We start from the raw sequence: 19,289 nt of genomic DNA on the forward strand, positions 1-19,289 counted from the left end.
AAAGTCAAGTCAAACTTGACTCTTCCTCTTCCTCTCAAGTCAAGTCAAACTTGACTTAATCTCTCTCATGGTTGATCTAATCCAACCATTTAATTCAAGCCAATTTAATATAATGAATCTAATTCATTTAATTAAATTGATTCAATGAGTCATAATATAAATTAGACTCATTGAAGACATGAATCAACTTGAGTCCAACTCAATTAGCCTAATTAGGATTACTGTTAATCCAATTTGATTCATCACATGAATCTAATCCTCTTGGTTCATCATATGAACCTAATCTCCATCCACTTGTTCTTTGTGTGTGACCCAATAGGTTCTTGTAACGTTGGCAATGCCCCTAAACTCATTTAGAAGCATAAGTAATGAGCGGTATCTAGCAATACATCATTACTACCCAAGTTACAAGAATGTTGAGATCCAACATCACCTTATGACTACTAATTGTGACTCCTCACAATATATGACAAGTGTTCTTCTATCCTAGACATCTAGATTGATCAATGTGAGGCATAGACCGTGTCATCCTCTGATCAATCTAAATCTTGAACTCCAAGTAGACTCACTAAATCAAATGAGCTCAATATCCTATATTGACTCATTTGGGCATGGTCATGCACTTCGTGGTCTCACTCTATCAAGAATATCGATGTCTCTCCCGTCATATAGGAGGGATAGATCCCATCTACATCACTCACATCCCTCCGCATAATTTGTTACATACCCAGTAATCGCCTTTATAGTCCACCCAGTTACGGGTGACGTTTGACGAAACCAAAGTACATAACTCCTTATGTAGGGAACCATGGTGACTTCAGGTCTAAGGACTAGTAGTCATACTAATAGCCACATGAGAAAGTATATGACACTCATATAACGATCCATGATACTTTCTCATGGCGGGTCATTCAGTATACATTCTCTAATGCATACCCATGTGTCAACCTGATATCTCTATATCCATGACTTGTGAGATCAAGTCATCGAGTTGACCTACATGCTAGTCTTATTGCATTAACATTGTCCCTGAATGTTAATACTCAAGTAGGAATGATTAAGAGTAGTGTTCCCTATATTATCTCACTATCGGTTCAGCTAACCGATTGATATAGGTAAGAACCTTCTACTCAAAGACGTTATTATACTTAGTTTATTTGGCACCAATACAAGTAAGTATAATAACCAAAAACCAAATGCCTTTATTTATATAGAATAAGATACAACAAGTCCATAATACAATCATCAAATGATTGGCTCTAGGGCTCTAGCTAACACTTTTGTCCGTGTGGACACTTATAGAGGAGTGTTCACTTGACACTCTTCAAGATCCGGCACCTTTTGGACGAGTGGGATAAGCGAAGGGCTTCGCTACAAAGGTATAATCTCTACCATATAGATCTAGTGTAGATCTAGGAGAAAACTAAGTATATGTAAATTTTTATCTTCGCACGGATTCATGGCAAGAACTTCGAGGTTTTCCACAATGCAAAAAAATGGTTTTTGCGGCTCGAAAGTTCCTACAGTGGTATTAGAGCCACGAACGAAGCATATACTAGTTTTATTTACATTTTATTGGATATTTGCATATCTGTAAATTTCTGTAGATTTACTAAATTTTAACATTTTTATGAGCATGTTTTTCTCTTGGGGGCAAAACAACATGTGTATAGTCACTTGGAGGCTTCGGCCACTAAGAAAAATTTTCGCAAACGAGTTGGTCTCGACCAAATCGAGTACTGTAAGGTCTATGTAACACTCACAAAATTAATTTTGTGAGTAGGGGTGCTGCCTCTAACCCCGGAAGGGGAATTGTTACTTGACCTCGGTCGAAAAATCAACAAACTAGATCGCTATGAAGTTGCGGCTCATAAAGGGTTGTTAGAATGGTAGTAAATTTATGAAAATTTATGAAAAATGCATATTTTGAATATGTGTGTGATGTGTTCATGGTTATGGCCCAAAAGACCCATTATGATTGGAAATTGTGTGTTGTAATTCATAATACGGCCTGCGAGCCGTCAGTTGGTTATGCGTGTTGTATTTTGTTACAGGACCTGTATGTCGTGCCCTCCTTCTTTTAATATTCCTGTTGTAAAATAGTTTTAGACTCGAATGTAACTCGAGTTTCACTATTGTAATGTACAATTGAAGATGGAGTTACAAGAAGGAAGCCAACAACACAAGGTGGTCAAATGAAGACCTTAGAGAAGGTGATATCCCTAGGTTGACCGTTCGATCTTCTCTTTGGCTAGAGAGGATCGTAGTAGGGCTATAACCATGTCACATTATTTTTTGAATATTGATATATTCTTTGTGTGTATGTGATGCATGCTATTGTAGGGTAATTAGTGTCTTGATGCGTATATGATACACATTAACGATTGATTAGATCTTAATCGAGTCAACTCGAAATGTCTACCATGTTTTGATACCCATCACTACATCGATCATTTGTTGTTGTTGGATCTGTCAAAGTAGAGCAACGCATATTATCTTGGTAGGGTGTGGAGGGACAATCTTGGTCTCGCCTATCAAAGCTTGGGTGAGTACAAACTCAATTAGATTGAGTATAACTAGTTAACTCTATTTGATCGGGTATAGCTATAGGCATTTTCCAACGGTTGGAAGATAGGATAAAAATCACATTTATACTAAATCTTGGATGATTTAGCCAAAGCTAACTCAAGCTTTAGTATAAATGAGGATCTTGATCCTATAAACAAGAGTTGCATAGAGATGTAATTGATAATTAATTATCTACCGATTATACTAAGTCGTGGAGCTCTATAATTCAGTGGGAGCATCATTTAGTTAAAGGCCTAATTAAATGATAAATAGAATATGATATTTACTTTCTGCATTATTTCTATTGTAGATTGCCATGTCAACAAACACGAACACCTTCTCCCTGCGTTCTATCCTTGACAAGGAAAAGCTCAATGGAGCTAATTTCCTGGACTGGTACAGGAATCTGAGAATCGTTCTCACACAAGAAAGAAAACTGTACATCCTGGGGCAGCCCATTCCCGAGGCACCTCCTGCCATTGCCACGCGAGCTGATCGAGATGCTTATAAGAAGCATCAAGATGATACATTAGATGTGTCATGCCTCATGCTCGCAACCATGAACTCTGAGCTTCAGAAGCAACGGAGTTGATGACTGCTTATGATATGGTTGAACATCTTAATCAACTATATCAAGGACAAGCAAGGCACGAGAGATTCGAGATCTCTAAGGCACTGTTTCAATGCAAGATGCAAGACGGGACTCCCGTAGGTCCATATGTGCTCAAGATGATTGGGTACATAGAAAACCTACAGAGGCTAGTGTTGGTTGCTACTCGGAAAACCTAGAGGTTCCACTATACAAAAATTTTGTACAAAGGTCTGAACCTTTTCCTAGCTACCATGTGTTCTTTTAAATTAAATTTTGGATCGCCTGCGGAACTTAACACGTTTGATCCAAAACTTAATCTATTTGTTCTTTTAGGTTTTGACTTGGATCTCCTGCGGAACTTAACACGTTCGACCCAAGTCTCCTTAAGTTATTAATTCCATTAAATATTAATTTCCATAAAAGGTTCCCAGTACTGACGTGGCGAGGCACATGGCCTTCTTGGATATGGGAGCAACCACCACCGACTAGACAAAACCTTTAATAGAAAGCTAATATTTAATTTCCTAAAATAACTTTAGGTTAACCAAAGAGAACAATCAAATCACAAGGAAAAGAAAGAAAACAAAAGAACACAACTTCGAAAAACATATTCGAAATACTAGAACGTAAGCCTCTTGTATTTGGTATTATTTCCATAAATAACTAGCATGATGCGGAAAGAAAAATTACTAGTTATACCTTGTAGAAAACCTCTTGATCTTCTACCGTTCTCTTCTAACCTCGGACGTTGTGTGGGCAACGATCTTCCGAGATGAGAAACCACCAAGCACCTTCTTCTCCTCCTAGCTAGGTTCGGCCAAAACAAGAAAGCTCCACCAAGGAAGAAGAAAAACACCAACCAAGCTCTAAGAGATGCAAGCTTCCTCTCCTTCTTCTTCTTCTTCTCCAAGTAGTATCCGGCCTCCACAAGACCTCCAAGCAATAGAGAGTTTCGGCCACCACAAAGAGGAAGAAGAGAAGAGATGATGGCCGGCCACAACACCAAGGAAAAGAGGGAGAGAAAACAATAGAGGTTGTTCACTTGAAGCCTTCTCTACCCCCTCTTTTATAATCCTTGGTCTTGGCAAATAAGGAAATTTAATTAAAAACTTCCTTAATTCTTTTGCCATGAAAAGGAAAAATTTATTTAATTAAAACAATTTTCCTTTTCTCAATTTATATGGCCGGCCACACCAAAGCTACAAACAAGGAGAGTTTTAATTAAAACTTCCTAATTTGTCTCCAGAAATTTATAAAATTTCTTCAATAATTTAATCCCTTCATGATTGGTTTATAAAAAGGAAATTTAATAAATTAAAATCTTTCTTTTAAACATGTGGATAAAAAGAAAGTTATCTCTAAAAATTAAAATCTCTTTTAATCTACAAATAAGGAAAGATATCAAATCTTTTCTCAATCTTTTGTAGAAACTAATAAAAGAGAATTATTAATTTTTAAACTTTCTTTTAAATCATGAACATGGTTAAAAAGGAAAGTTTTCTTAAAATTTAAAATCCTCCTTTAATCAACAAATAAGGAAAGATTTCAAATTTTAAACTCTCTTTAAACATGTAGATGATTTACAAATAAGGAAAGTTTTTACCAAAAATTAAAACCATCCTTTTAATCTACAAATAAGGAAAGAGATTAATCTCTTCTCTTAATCTGTTGTAGAAATTTATAAAAGGAAATTTTTAATTTTTAAACTCTCTTTTAAAATCATGATATCCACATAAGAAATAATTTTAATAAAAATCCTTTTAATATTCTAGTGGCCGGCCACCTAAGCTTGGGACCCAAGCTTTGGCCGGCCACCTACTTGACTCATCCACTTGGTCTTGGCCCTAGCTTGGGTTCCAAGCTAGCTTGGCCGGCCCCATTGGATGGGTAAGAAGGTGGGTATATGGTGGGTATAAATCTCTATATACTAGAGGCTACGATAGGGACCGAGAGGAGGAATTGGTTTTGGTCTCCTGATGAAATTAAGCATCCCGTGTTCGCCCCGAACACACAACTTAATTTCATCAATAATAATTCATTCCACTAAAGAACTATTATTGAACTACCGCACCAATCCCAAATTACATTTTGGGCTCCTTCTTATTATGAGTATGTTAGTCTCCCTGTATTTAAGATAACAAATGTCCACTAATTAAGTAAGTTACTGACAACTCACTTAATTAATATCTAGCTCCAAGAGTAGTACCACTCAACTTCATCGTCATGTCGGACTATGTCCACCTGCAGGGTTTAACATGACAATCCTTATGAGCTCCTCTTGGGGACATTCTCAACCTAGATCACTAGGACACAGTTTCCTTCTATAATCAACAACACACACTATAAGTGATATCATTTCCCAACTTATCGGGCTTATTGATTCATCGAACTAAATCTCACCCATTGATAAATTAAAGAAATAAATATCAAATATATGTGCTTGTTATTATATTAGGATTAAGAGCACACACTTCCATAATAACTGAGGTCTTTGTTTCTTTATAAAGTCAATATAAAAGAAACGACCTCTAATGGTCCTACTCAATACACTCTAAGTGTACTAGTGTAATTATATAGTTAAGATAAACTAATACATAATTACACTACGACCTTCCAATGGTTTGTTCCTTTCCATTTTAGTCGTGAGCTACTGTTTATAATTTATAAGGAAACTGATAACATGATCTTCTGTGTGTGACACCACACACCATGTTATCTACAATATAAATTAATTGAACAACTACATTTATCATAAATGTAGACATTTGACCAATGTGATTCTTATTTCTAGATAAATGTTTATACCAAAAGCTAGGCTTTTAGTATACACTCTAACAATCTCCCACTTATACTAAAAGACTAAGCTGCCATATCAGCTGCCATACATCTGATTCCCAACCCTTCAACATGCCCATCAAAAGCTCTTGCCTTAAGGACCTTAGTGAAAGGATCTATAGGTCATCACCTGATGCAATCTAGGCGGCAACAACTTCTCCTCGTTTATACGATTTCTCGTATTGGTTGCGCCCTATTGTGTTTACTTGCCTTATAGACTTATGGTTTCTTCGAGTTTGCTACTGCACCAACATTATTACAATAAATTGTAATAATCTTTGGACAAACCAGAAATCATTTCTAAGTCTATCTTGAGGTTATTGAGTCATTCAGCTTTTATGGCTACCTCAGAGGCTTGCCATATACTAAGCTTCTATGGTGGAGTCCAGAAAAACACCTATGCTTATCACTCTTCCATAGTTATGACTTTACCTCCTAAAGTAAACACAAAACCCCGAGGTTGACTTATTATTGTCCCTATCCGATTGGAAGTCAAAATCCATACAACCCACAAGGACCAAATTAACTGCCTTGTAAGCTAACATATAATCTCTAGTACCTCTAAGGTACTTCAATATATGCTTTACTGCAGTCCACTGTCCTTGTCTAGAGTTACTTTGTTATCTGCTAACTATGCCCTTGGCAAAACAGATTTCTGATCTCGTGCATAGCATACATTAGGCTTCTGTCAGCCGAAGCATAAAGAACTGCCTTTATTTCCTTTATCTCCTTTGATGTCTACAGAGACATATCTTTAGATAAAGTTACTCTATCCTTAAAAAGGTAAGAAACCTTTCTTGGAGTTTTGTATGCTTAAAACGAGCAAGGATTTTTTCGATGTATGAAACTTGGGATAAGTAAAATATTCTTTTCTTGAGATCCCTTATTACTTTGATCTCAAGAATATATACATTCTCTCAAGTCCTTCATATCGAATTGTTTGGACAACCATACCCTTACTTCTGACAACACTTTGATATTGTTTCCAACTACCAAAAATGTTATCTACGTATAGTACAAGAAATACCACCACGTTTTCATCACGCCTTTTGTATACACAAGACTTATCCGGTTACTAAATAAATCCATAGGTCTGGATTACTTTGATAAACCGGATGTTCCAAGACCTTGAAGCTTTGCCTCAGTCCATAGACTGATTGAGCTTACACAAGATGCTCTTAGCCCTTTGCAATGAACCCTTCTGGTTGCTTTATATGGATGTTTTCTTCAAGACTTCCATTAAGGAATGCTGTCTTGACATCCACTTGCCAAATAGATAAAAGAATCCGGATAGATTTTAGCATGACTACCAGTGAAAAAAGTTTCCTTTTTCATCAAGCCTTGCTCTGAAGGTTTCTACCTTCCTGTCTATCCTTCTTTTCCTATTATAGACCTTTTACGCCCAAAGGCTTTTACACCATTTGGTGGTTCTACAAGCTTCCAGATTTTATTAGAATACATATATTCTAATTCTGTTATTCATTACTCTTTGCCAAGATGTTGCATCTTTATCTTGGAGTGCTTCATCATATGACCGGAGATCAGGTTCATGTCCTTCAGGGATCGAGTCCAAAAACTCTCCCAAAACATGAATCTTTTTAGGTTGCTTAACAACCCTCCCACTATGACAAGACACTTTCTGTAATTGTGTATCATTTGTGATACGTGTTGCAGTTTCCTTGTGGTATCTCATCTTATACAGTTGGTACTAGATTAGACATATCTTTTATTATTTCCTTAAGAACAAATTTACTTATGAGCACGTGGTTCCTTATATAGTCCTTTTCTAAAAATCAGTCATTAATGCTAACAATGACCTTCTGATTTTTAAGACTATAAACCTACTTTTGTTTATCTAGGATAACTTACAAACAAGTGAACTCCTATCCAACTTATCATTATCTCTCATATGTGCTGGATTACCCGAATCCGAATATGCTTCAAAATAGGCTTACGCCTATTCAGCAACTCTATATGAGTAGAGAGTTATGACTTTGGAAGGTACTATGTTCACTTCCGTTTCCAGAGCATATCCTTAAAACAAATTTGGTAATTTTCTGAATAACTCATCACCTATCTAATTATTCCATAAGAGTCCTATACCTTCTTTCTACTACATCATTCTGTTGGGGTGTACCAGATGCAGTTAGTTGGGATTGAAATCCAACTTCTGATAAGTGACTCCTAAATTCTCCCAAGAGGTACTTGCCACTACGATCTTACCATAGTGACTTTTACTTTAACATTTCTCCGCATCAGCCTTGTACTCTTTGAACTAATCAAAGTACTTAGTCTTGCGGCACATTAAGTAAATTTATTTGTATCTTGAATAGTTGTAGACAAAATATTCAATACTACCTCTTGTCTGGATAGTCATAGGATCACACAAATCAGAATGAACCAATTTCAACATATATTTGACTCCATTCCCCTTAAAAGCTTCTTGGTTATTTTCTTTCTATGTAAGACTCGCAGGTTGGAAAGATTTCCACTACCAATGAACCCAAAAGTTCATCAGCTACCAATGAATCCTACTCAAGTATAACCTAGCTTTTAGATGCCAAAGATATAATTGGTTCTTTTCTGAAGGTTGCTTTCTCTTAAAATTAGAAGATGTGTTACTAATTTCCATTTGTTGCATCGTGGGAGTTATTGGATTATAAATTGTCAACCATCATACCAGAATAGATAATTTCCTTATTTTTCTTGATAACATCTTTGTTATCAAAATAGAAACAATATCTATAATAGTTTAGAAACTGAAATCAGGTTCTTTCTAAACTTGGTACGTAAAGACAATTACTTAAAATCCATATTTTATTCTTATCAAAGGATAAACATCTCCCACTGCAACAACTACCACTTTTACAGTAGTGCTCATGTGGACGGTGATTTACTTTTCATTTAGTTGTCGGGTTTCCTGGAACCCTTCTTTGCAGACATGATTAATGGCATCTTGTATCTACACTCCAGGTTCTGGTAGATAACACCACTAGACATGTTTCAACTAATGAATTAAATACACCTAAATTGTTCTTAGTTCTAAGAAGACAGTCTACCTTAATGTCCAAGTCCTATTTCCAATCATTACAATTGGGACTACTAAGTCTTTTTCTATAGTATGTCTACTAGGGATTGACAAACATCCTAAGAATCACAAAAATATTTGGTCAAGATCAACTCCTTAAAATCTCCATGAATTTTGTATATACAAAATCGAAGAGGAGATTTTATTCATTAATTTTATTATCTCGTCAACTTTACTTTATGACGAATAAAATTAATAGTTGATCTGTCTTTGATCAAATATTTGGTCAAAACTCTTTGAATTTAAAATAACATTGATTCCTCAAACAATATTATTTAAATTCACCAACACCTCAAACACCGTGGATTTTGCATGCCACGTTAGTGTGGACGTATACAAAATTTAAACATTTGTAAGAGGAGGGTTTTACCCATTAATTATCTTGTCAATAAATCTTTATGACAAATAAAATTACCTCAAACACCATGAATTTTGTATGTCACGTTAGTGTGGACGTATACAAAATCAAACATTTGTAAGAGGGGTTTTTAATTTTATTATCTTGTCAACCTTTTTATTTGACAAATTAATAGTTGGTTTTCTTCGGTCACACAAATAATAGCAGTGACTTCGATGGGGAGGATACTATTAGACATGCCTAAGTGTATACCATTACTTGACACTAAGTCCATTAATAAGATTATGCCCCTTCCGTTGGGGAAGATCACACGCTCTTAATTAACTTCCTATAGTCATCCAAAATTGGAAGTCTGTTCTAGTGATCCACAAACAAGCTCATCCGTTATGGAGGAAGGCACTCAGAGCCAACGCGCAAGCTTGTTTGCATCACTTACAAACCAGTAATGGAGACCATGGGATTTATTTAAAAATCCCTCTCCCACTTAGTTATTTATAAACGAGGAATTTTTAACTATATTAGTCTATGTATACTAACATACACACACAACACAATATAAAAGCAATAAATAGAAAATCTAATTTTCAACTATTATGGCTTTTATCTATTGTCCTCCGTGTGTCACCAACCCTAGCTGCTGCCATCTTTGGCCACCGCCATCGAGTCTAGTTGTCGCATCCATCTTGCTCCTTGTTCCACTGCGCCTCGGTCCTCAAAAGTTCCACGCCTTGCAAGATTCGATTCGCGACATATATAGAATTTTACATTTTTCGATCCTATATTCCTCGAAGGAATGTACATGTATCTAGATGAAAAATAAAATCCTAATAAAACTAAATACAGCTCCTGCTGTATTTTATAATACAATCATGCACACACAATAAAATGCCCTTGACATGTCCAAGGGTCCAATCACACACATAATAACTATAAGCCATAATAGTTGGATCCTGCATCCACAAAGTTAGCACATCCTACTATTATCCTGCCTAAATTATGTATGACATGTGCATAATTAAACTAATACCAAATACACAGAGGCAAAACCCTAGCTCTGATACCAATTCTTGGTTGCTACTCGGAAAACCTAGAGGTTCCACTGTACAAAAAATTTTGTACAAAGGTCTGAACCTTTTCCTAGCTACCATGTGTTCTTTTAAATTAAATTTTGGATCGCCTGCGGAACTTAACACGTTTGATCCAAAACTTAATCTATTTGTTCTTTTAGGTTTTGACTTGGATCTCCTGCGGAACTTAACACGTTCGACCCAAGTCTCCTTAAGTTATTAATTCCATTAAATATTAATTTCCATAAAAGGTTCCCAGTACTGACGTGGCGAGGCACATGGCCTTCTTGGATATGGGAGCAACCACCACCGACTAGACAAAACCTTTAATAGAAAGCTAATATTTAATTTCCTAAAATAACTTTAGGTTAACCAAAGAGAACAATCAAATCACAAGGAAAAGAAAGAAAACAAAAGAACACAACTTCGAAAAACATATTCGAAATACTAGAACGTAAGCCTCTTGTATTTGGTATTATTTCCATAAATAACTAGCATGATGCGGAAAGAAAAATTACTAGTTATACCTTGTAGAAAAACCTCTTGATCTTCTACCGTATTTCTCTTCTAACCTCGGACGTTGTGTGGGCAACGATCTTCCGAGATGAGAAACCACCAAGCACCTTCTTCTCCTCCTAGCTAGGTTCGGCCAAAACAAGAAAGCTCCACCAAGGAAGAAGAAAAACACCAACCAAGCTCTAAGAGATGCAAGCTTCCTCTCCTTCTTCTTCTTCTTCTCCAAGTAGTATCCGGCCTCCACAAGACCTCCAAGCAATAGAGAGTTTCGGCCACCACAAAGAGGAAGAAGAGAAGAGATGATGGCCGGCCACAACACCAAGGAAAAGAGGGAGAGAAAACAATAGAGGTTGTTCACATGAAGCCTTCTCTACCCCCTCTTTTATAATCCTTGGTCTTGGCAAATAAGGAAATTTAATTAAAAACTTCCTTAATTCTTTTGCCATGAAAAGGAAAAATTTATTTAATTAAAACAATTTTCCTTTTCTCAATTTATATGGCCGGCCACACCAAAGCTACAAACAAGGAGAGTTTTAATTAAAACTTCCTAATTTGTCTCCAGAAATTTATAAAATTTCTTCAATAATTTAATCCCTTCATGATTGGTGTATAAAAGGAAATTTAATAAATTAAAATCTTTCTTTTAAACATGTGGATAAAAAGAAAGTTATCTCTAAAAATTAAAATCTCTTTTAATCTACAAATAAGGAAAGATATCAAATCTTTTCTCAATCTTTTGTAGAAACTAATAAAAGAGAATTATTAATTTTTAAACTTTCTTTTAAATCATGAACATGGTTAAAAAGGAAAGTTTTCTTAAAATTTAAAATCCTCCTTTAATCAACAAATAAGGAAAGATTTCAAATTTTAAACTCTCTTTTAAACATGTAGATGATTTACAAATAAGGAAAGTTTTTACCAAAAATTAAAACCATCCTTTTAATCTACAAATAAGGAAAGAGATTAATCTCTTCTCTTAATCTTTTGTAGAAAGTTATAAAAGGAAATTTTAATTTTAAACTCTCTTTTAAAATCATGATATCCACATAAGAAATAATTTTAATAAAAATCCTTTTAATATTCTAGTGGCCGGCCACCTAAGATTGGGACCCAAGCTTTGGCCGACCTACATGACTCATCCACTTGGTCTTGGCCGGCCCTAGCTTGGGTTCCAAGCTAGCTTGGCCGGCCCCATTGGATGGGTAAGAAGGTGGTATCGGTGGGTATAAATCTCTATATACTAGAGGCTACGATAGGGACCGAGAGGAGGAATTGGTTTTGGTCTCCGATGAAATTAAGCATCCCGTGTTCGCCCCTAACACACAACTTAATTTCATCAATAATAATTCATTCCACTAAAGAACTATTATTGAACTACGCACCAATCCCAAATTACATTTTGGGCTCCTTCTTATTATGAGTATGTTAGTCTCCCTGTATTTAAGATAACAATGTCCACTAATTAAGTAAGTTACGATAACTCACTTAATTAATATCTAGCTCCAAGAGTAGTACCACTCAACTTCATCGTCATGTCGGACTATGTCCACCTGCAGGGTTTAACATGACAATCCTTATGAGCTCCTCTTGGGGACATTCTCAACCTAGATCACTAGGACACAGTTTCCTTCTATAATCAACATCACACACTATAAGTGATATCATTTCCCAACTTATCGGGCTTATTGATTCATCGAACTAAATCTCACCCATTGATAAATTAAAGAAATAAATATCAAATATATGTGCTTGTTATTATATTAGGATTAAGAGCACACACTTCCATAATAACTGAGGTCTTTGTTTCTTTATAAAGTCAGTATAAAAGAAACGACCTCTAATGGTCCTACTCAATACACTCTAAGTGTACTAGTGTAATTATATAGTTAAGATAAACTAATACATAATTACACTACGACCTTCCAATGGTTTGTTCCTTTCCATTTTAGTCGTGAGCTACTGTTTATAATTTATAAGGAAACCGATAACATGATCTTCTGTGTGTGACACCACACACCATGTTATCTACAATATAAATTAATTGAACAACTATATTTATCATAAATGTAGACATTTGACCAATGTGATTCTTATTTCTAGATAAATGTTTATACCAAAAGCTAGGCTTTTAGTATACATTCTAACAGCTAAGATTCCCACTTGGCCAAGAACTTGCCACTGACTTGATCTTGCAATCCTTGCGAGAGAGCTACAATCAATTTGTCATGAATTACAACATGAACAAAATTGACAAGCCACTGCCTAAGCTGCTAAGCATGTTAAAAACTACTGAGCTTAACCTTAAGAAGGTAAAGCCCAACTCCATTTTGATGGTGCAAAAGCATAAAGGCAAGGGCAAGCCTAAAGGTAAGGGAAAGACCCAAGCCAACGGCAAAGGCAAGGTAATGAAACTGAAAGGAGGGGTTGCCAAGGATGCTACCTGCTTCCACTACGGTCAGACCAGGCATTGGAAGAGGAACTGCAAAGGATACTTGGAAGATCTTAAGAAGAAGAGAAGTGAGACTTCTACTTCAGGTATATATGTTATAGAAGTCAATCTATCTATTTCTGCATCATGGGTATTGTATATCGAATGTGCTTCTCACATTTGTACTAATGTGCAAGCGTTGAGAAATAGCAGGGCATTGACGAAGGGCGAGGTGGACCTACGAGTAGGCAATGGAGCACGGGTTACTGTTGTTGTTGTAGGAACTTACTATCTATCTCTGCCCTCTGGGCTTGTAATAGAATTAGATGAATGTTATTATATGTCTGCTCTCACAAAGAACATCATTATAGTATCATGTTTAGACAAAAAAGAATTTTCATTTATAATAAAGAACAAATGTTGTTCCGTTTATTTAAATGATATATTCTATTGTAGTGCACCTCTGATGAACAAACTCTATATTCTAGACTTAGAGAGCCCCATCTATAACATAAGTACCAAAAGACTCAAGTCAAATGAGATGAACCAAACCTATCTCTGGCATTGTCGCTTAGGTCATATAAATGAGAATCGCTTATCCCAACTCCATAAAGATGGTTTGCTGGACTCATTTGATTTCGAATCATATGAGACATGCAAGTCATACCTACTGGGCAAGATGACCAAGACTCTCTTTAGTGGACACAGTGAAAGAGCGACTGATTTGTTAGGACTTATACATAGTGATGTATATGGCCCTTTCAATGTCGCTACCAGAGGTAGTTATAGATACTTCATTACATTTACTGATGACTTCAGTAGATATGGTTATGTGTATCTAATGACACATAAGTCACAATCCTTTGAAAAGTTCAAAGAATTCAAAAATGAAGTACAAAACCAGCTAGGCAAGAGTATTAAAATACTTCGATCAGATCGAGGTGGGGAATACCTTAGCCATGAGTTTCATGACTAACTAGCTGAGTGTGGGATTCTATCCCAACTCACTCCTCTTAGAACACCACAGTGGAATGATGTATCCGAAAGGAAGAATCGTACCCTATTATATATAGTACGATCTATGATGAGTCACACAGATCTTCCTATATCCTTTTGGGGATATGCACTAGATACAGCAGCCTTCACACTTAACCGTGTTCCATCCAAAGCTGTGATAAAGACACCATATAGGATATGGACTGGGAGAGATGCCCAGATGTCTTTTATGAGGATTTGGGGTTGTGAGACTTACATTCGACGTCAAGTCTCGGACAAACTGGGACCCAAATATGATAAGTGCTATTTTATAGGATATCCCAAGGAAACGAAGGGATATTACTTCTACATTCCCAGTCAACACAAAGTGTTTGTGACTAAGACTGGGGTATTTCTAGAAAGGGACTTTGTTTCTAGAAAAACTAGTGGGAGTACGTTCAATCTTGCAGAAGTTCAAGATATGGATCATAGCACTAAAGCCTTGATGGAAGTTGAACTAGAACCACAAAGTGTTGTGGATGATGAGATTGTTCCACAAGGAGTTGAGGAACAACAACCAGTTCAAGTAGACCTACCTCTTCGCAGGTCTGATAAGGTATGTCGTCAGCCTGAGAGATACTCATTTCTCTTGTCTGACCATGATGGCGTTGTGCTCGTTGAGAATGAGCCTATCTCCTATCAGGAAGCTGTGATGAGACCAGATTCTGAGTCATGGCTAGAGGTCATGAGATCTGAGATGGAATCCATGTACACCAACCAAGTATGGACTTTGGTTGATCCACCTGAAGGCGTCAAACCCATTGGGTGTAAGTGGGTCTTTAAGAGAAAGACTGACATGGATAGACTTATTACCTACAAGGTTTATTTGGTAGCTAAAGGTTTCAATAAAATTTATGGTATTGACTATGATGAAACATTTTCTCCAGTAGCGATATTTAAGTCCATTCGGATCATGCTTGCTATTACAGCATACCACGATTATGAGCTGGCAAATGGATGTCAAAATCGTGTTTCTGAATGGAAACTTGCTCGAGGATGTGTACATGATACAACCTGAGGGTTTTGTAGATCCACAGCATACTAGAAGAGTATGCAAGCTGCATAAGTCCATTTATGGACTAAAGCAAGCTTCTTGGAGTTGGAATCTTCGATTCGATGATGCGATCAAATAGTTTGGTTTCATCAAGAATGAAGATGAGCCCTGTGTCTACAAGAAGGTTGTTGGGAACATAGTTGTCTTCCTTGTATTATATGTGGATGACATACTACTCATTGGAAATGACATCCCTTTGCTGTAGTCTGTAAAGGCTTGGTTGGGGAATTGTTTCTCAATGAAGGACTTAGGTGAAGAAGCCTGTATTCTAAGCATAAAGATCTATAGAGATTGATCTAAGAGATTGCTTGGCCTAAGTCAAAGTACATATATTGACACGGTATTACTACGATTTTCCATGCAGAATTTCAAGAAAGGATTTCTGTTGATGTCACATGGTGTGAGTCTTTCGAAGACTCAAAGTCCCTCTTCTATAGAGGAGAGAGACTGCATGTATAAGATCTCTTATGCTTCAGCCATAGGATCTATCATGTACGCCATGCTATGTACTCGTCTTGATGTTTCGTATGCTTTGAGCATGACGAGCAGATACCAGTCAGATCCAGGTGAACGTCACTGGATAGCGATCAAGAATATTCTTAAGTACCTAAGAAGGACTAAAGATTATTTCTTGATATTTGGAGGCGATGACGAGCTAGCTGTAGAGGGTTATAGTGATGCCAGCTTCCAAACTGACCAGGATGATTATAGATCACAGTCTGGGTTCGTGTTTTGCTTGAATGGTGGTGTTGTGAGCTGGAAGAGTTCGAAGCACGACACAGTTGCTGATTCTATAATAGAGGCCGAGTATATTGCAACATCAGAAATAGCAAAGGAGGCAGTTTGGATCCGCAAGTTCATTACTGAGCTTGGGGTGGTTCCTAGCATAGCTGATCCTATAGAGCTCTATTGTGACAACAATGGAGTAATTGCGCAGGCTAAGGAACCTTGCTCACACCAGCGGACCAAACACATACTACAGCACTTCCATCTCATTCGAGAGATCATCGATAGAGGAGATGTGAAGATTTGCAAAGTACCCACAGAGGCTAACGTCGCTGATCCCTTGACCAAGGCTTTGGCACAGAGAAAGCATGATGGTCACACTAGGTCATTAGGCCTTAGAGCCTACACTAATTGGCATTAGTGCTAGTGGGAGATTGTTAGTTAGAGCCCTAGAGCCAATCATATGATGATTGTTGTATGAACTCGATGTATCATATTCCTATATACTTATAAAGGCATTTCTTTATGGTTATTATACTTACTTGTATTGGTGCCAAATAACTAAGTATAATAGCGTCCTTGAGTAGAAGGTTCTTATCTATATCAATCGATTGGTTGAATTAATAGTGAGATGATATAGAGAACACTACTCTTAATCATTCCTAGTCAAGTATTAACATTCAGGGACAATGTTAATGCGTTGAGACTAGCATGTAGGTCAACTCCATGACTTGATCTCACAAGTCATGGATATAGAGATATCAAGTTGACACATGGGTATGCATTGGAGAATGTATACTGAATGACCCGTCATGAGAAAGTATCATGGATCGTTATATGAGTGTCATATACTTTCTCATGTGAATATTAGTGTGACTATGAGTCCTTGGACCTGAAATCACCATGGTTCCCTACATAAGGAGTTGCATACTTTGGCTTCGTCAAACGTCACCTGTAATTGGGTAGACTATAAAGGTGATTATTGGATATGTAACAAATTATGCGGAGGAATGTGAGTGATGTAGATGAGATCTATCCCTTCTATATGACGGGAGTGACATCATGATTCTTAATAGAGTGAGACCACTGAGTGCATGGCCATACCCAAATGAGTCAATATGAGATATTGAACTTATTTATTTAGAGTGAGTCTACTTGGAGTTCAAGATATAGATTGATTAGAGGATGACATGATCTATGCCTCAATTGATCAATCTAGATGTCAAGGATAGAAGGACATTGTCACATATTGTGAGAGTCACAATTAGTGGTCACAAGGTGATGTTGGATCTCAACATTCTTGTAACTTGGGTAGTAATGATGTGTTGCTAGATACCACTCATTACTTATGCTTCTAAATAGGTTTAGGAGCATTGCCAACGTTACAAGAACCTATAGGGTCACACACAAAGGGCAATTAGATGGAGATTAGGTTCATGTGATGGACCAAGAGGATTAGGTTCATATGATGAATCAAATTGGATTAAGAGTAATCCAAATTATACTAATTGAGTTGGCTCAATTTGATTCATGTGTTGAATGAGTCTAATTTAGATTATGACTCATTGAATCAATTTAATTCAATGAATAGAGATTCATTAAATCAAATTGACTTAAATCAATGATTAGATTTGATCAACCATGGGAGATAAATGGGTCAAGTTTAACTTGACTTGAGAGGGAAGATGAAGGGTCAAGTTTGACTTGACCAAATGCCACCTCATTGTGACTTGGCATGGGGCCGGCCAATGATGATGTTCCACATCATCAAGGCTACATCAAGTGTGTGCCACCTCATGAGGGAGACCAAGAGTCATGACTCTTGGTATTACATGGAGGTATATAAACTCTCATAAGGTGGTCGGCCACTTTAATGGTGATGTGAAGCAATCAAGTGCTCATTCAAGATATCATCTTCTTCCTCTCTACATTCTCTTCTCCCTCTCATCCTCCATTGCTGAGACCACCAAGAGTGCTAGCACACTATAAGTGATTTTTCTCCACCTTTTTTCTGTGTGGATACTTGTAGAGGACTGTTCACTTGACACTCTTCGAGATCCGGCACCTTTTGGATGAGAGGGATAAGCGAAGGGCTTCGCTACAAATGTATAATCTCTACCATGTAGATCTAGTGTAGATCTAGGAGAAAACTAAGTATATGTAAATTTTTATTTTCACACGGATCCGTGGCTAGAACTTCGAGGTTTTCCGCAACACAAAAAACAGTTTTTGCGACTCGAAAGTTCCTACAGTTCCGTCCCTCCATAGGAGTCACAAACTTCCATAATTGCGTTCATCGGGTTGGAACCCATTAACTCAAACTTCTTAGATAAAGCATCAACCTTCACAAATATCAACCTCAAGTATCAAGGTCATATGTTCTAGGCACTTTGATCAGATTTTTGTGAAAAATAGTTCTACTTTTTTCTAATGCCCATTGATGGTGATTAAGCACCACACTCTCTATTATCTCTTCAGCTTCATCTAGACTTTTATTCATAAATGATCCTCCTCATGCAAAGTCTAGAAACAATTTAGTCTGATAATTGATTGCATTGAAGAAAGTGTGGATCACTAACCATTTTTTCAATCCATGATGTGGATATGATCTAAGTATACTTTTAAATCTATCTCATGCTTCATAGAGAGATTTTGTATAAGTCTATTTGAAGTTAGCAATCTAATTTCTCATGTGCGATGTCTTGCTCGGTAGGTAGAATTTGTCTAGGAATGCTTGCTCACACTATGCTGAGGATGTAATACTATTTGATGATAAAGAAGTGAACCAAAGTTTTGCTCTATCTCTCAAAGAAAAACCAAATAGGAGTAGCTTACTGCATCAGCTAGTACTCCGTACATGCTTGTTGTTCCATAAATTTTATAGAAAACCTCCAAGTGTTAGTTTGGGTCCTCATGTATGCCTCCACCAAACTGATGTTATTAGACCATTGTGATTATTACAGGCTTAATCTCAAAATTATTGGCTCTGATGGTCGGTCTGGTGATACTAGACTATTGGCCT

General features: G+C 36.8%; 1 non-coding gene across 1 annotated transcript; it reads left to right on the forward strand.

Moving 5' to 3' along the window:
• Positions 1-18,855: 18,855 nt before the first annotated feature.
• On the forward strand, positions 18,856-18,962 carry LOC122033150. Its single transcript, XR_006126401.1, has one exon. It is a non-coding gene; the product is annotated as a small nucleolar RNA R71 (small nucleolar RNA).
• Positions 18,963-19,289: the final 327 nt, after the last annotated feature.

Source organism: Zingiber officinale, chromosome 11A, assembly GCF_018446385.1.
Source record: "Zingiber officinale cultivar Zhangliang chromosome 11A, Zo_v1.1, whole genome shotgun sequence".
NCBI lineage: Eukaryota > Viridiplantae > Streptophyta > Magnoliopsida > Zingiberales > Zingiberaceae > Zingiber > Zingiber officinale.